The following is a 2,662-nucleotide window of genomic DNA, read 5'->3' as shown; positions in this document are numbered from 1 at the left end:
GGGGGGGGTATCAGCAGATCTGTGGCCTGGAAATCCGTCAATAAGACGGAAGGAGGAGGATATAAGCGGTGGGAATGGTCGGCGGTGATTTCCGGGGACAATAGGCGCGGCGCTCGCTAATCCGACCGATAAACGCCATTTATCGTCTCCGCTCGCTGATGAAATAAAAATATTGTCATTGTAAGGCGCTCGGCCCAGTCAGCTCATTATACATTCATGGGGGCGGGTTATCAGCCAGATCTGTAATTTCTATGTAAATGAGCCATTATCCAGTCATTATGAGGTCCATCATCCCGCTCCGAGGTGACACAATGTATCCGAAACATCCTCCGCACACGGGACACGCTGTATGTTCCGCATCACCGAGCGCCATACCGAAGCGGCACACACACCGGGAGACCGAATATCTGGGGGGCCCCTGAGTCCTGGCACCTCATAACCTACGGGGGCCCCTGAGTCCTGGCACCTCATAACCTATGGGAGCCCCTGAGTCCTGGCACCTCATAACCCCTGGGGGGTCCTGTGTAATGGTACCTCATAACCTATGGGGGCCCCTGAGTGCTGGCACCTCATAACCCCTGGGGGGTCCTGTGTAATGGTACCTCATAACCTATGGGGGCCCCTGAGTCCTGGCACCTCATAACCTATGGGGGCCCCTTAGTCCTGACACCTCATAACCTATGGGAGCCCCTGAGTCCTGGCACCTCATAACCTATGGGGGCCCCTGAGTCCTGGGTTATTGGGCCCCTGAGTCCTGGGATCATTGACCTTGACAGGGCCCCTATAGTGTGCGATTACTGACCTAGGCAGGGCCCCTATGGAGTAGGATTTTGGCCTCATTGCCACCCCCTATAATATAGAATCATTGGCCCCTGGCAGCGCTCTCTATAGTATAGAATCTTTATAGTATGGGATCTACGGCCCCTGGCAGTGCACTCTATAGTGTAGGCTCTAGGGCCCCTGGCAGCACTCTCCATAGTATAGGATAATTGGCCCCTTGTAGCGCTCTCCATAGTATAGGATAATTGGCCCCTGGCAGTGCTCTCTATAGTGTAGGATCTAGGGCCCCTGGCAGTGCACTCTATAGTGTAGGCTCTAGGGCCCCTGGCAGCACTCTCCATAGGATAATTGGCCCCTGGCAGCGCTCTCCATAGTAAAGGATAATTGGCCCCTGGCAGCGCTCTCTATAGTGTAGGATCTAGGGCCCCTGGCAGTGCACTCTATAGTGTAGGCTCTAGGGCCCCTGGCAGCACTCTCCATAGTATAGGATAATTGGCCCCTGGCAGCGCTCTCCATAGTATAGGATAATTGGCCCCTGGCAGCGCTCTCTATAGTGTAGGATCTAGGGCCCCTGGCAGTGCTCTCTATAGTGTAGGCTCTAGGGCCCCTGGCAGCACTCTCCATAGTATAGGATAATTGGCCCCTGGCAGCGCTCTCCATAGTATAGGATAATTGGCCCCTGGCAGTGCTCTCTATAGTGTAGGATCTAGGGCCCCTGGCAGCACTCTCCATAGTATAGGATAATTGGCCCCTGGCAGTGCTCTCTATAGTGTAGGATCATTGGCCCCTAACAGCGCTCTCCATAGCATAGGATAATTGGCCCCTGGCAGCGCTCTCCATAGCATAGGATAATTGGCCCTTGGCAGCGCTGTCTATGGGGCCCCTGGTCCTGTAGCATGTCAGAGTTGGTTGTCGGCGGTGACTCTGGAATAATGGTGTTTACGCAGAAGATTTGCGCCGGTCGGTCCGTCTTTCACAATCAATGAATTTCGGCGAATCGGATTCCCGGTGGAGCGTCACATGACCGGGATTTTATCTTAATTATCTCCCAAACTTTCTCATTTCCCTCAATCTTCATGCGTGACGAAGCTCGTTAAAGGTAATAATATTACACATGTCAGCGGCGGGGAGATTTTATCACCGGAAACGCACGCCGCTGCCGCCGCCGCGCACATCTGCAATATTGTCTCCTAATTAGAGTAACACAAAGGACATCCATTGTCTGCGCCGCTTTGTATCTCTTTGTTGCCGAATTCTCAGCAGAGACGGAATTGGCGTTCGCTCGCCGTACGCGGGATGTATTCCGTCACGCAGAATAGTGTGCTCGCCGTACGCGGGATGTATTCCGTCACGCAGAATAGCGAGCTCGCCGTACGCGGGATGTATTCCGTCACGCAGAATAGCGAGCTCGCTGTACGCGGGATGTATTCCGTCACGCAGAATAGCGTGCTCGCCGTACACGGGATGTATTCCGTCACGCAGAATAGCGAGCTCGCCGTATGCAGAATGTATTCCGCCACGCAGAATAGCGAGCTCGCCGTACGCGGGATGTATTCCGTCACGCAGAATAGCGAGCTCGCCGTACGCGGGATATATTCCGTCACGCAGAATAGCGAGCTCGCCGTACGCGGGATGTATTCCGTCACGCAGAATAGCGAGCTCGCCGTACGCGGGATATATTCCGTCACGCAGAATAGCGAGCTCGCCGTACGCGGGATCTATTCCGTCACGCAGAATAGCGAGCTCGCCGTACGCGGGATGTATTCCGTCACGCAGAATAGCGAGCTGGCCGTACGCGGATGTATTCCGGTCACGCAGAATAGCGAGCTCGCCGTATGCAAAATGTATTCCGCCACGCAGAATAGCGAGCTCGCCGTACGCG

Source organism: Nanorana parkeri, unplaced genomic scaffold, assembly GCF_000935625.1.
Source record: "Nanorana parkeri isolate BGI_ZX_2015 unplaced genomic scaffold, ASM93562v1 scaffold3684, whole genome shotgun sequence".
Taxonomy (NCBI): Eukaryota; Metazoa; Chordata; class Amphibia; order Anura; family Dicroglossidae; genus Nanorana; species Nanorana parkeri.
This window is presented reverse-complemented; position numbering follows the sequence as displayed.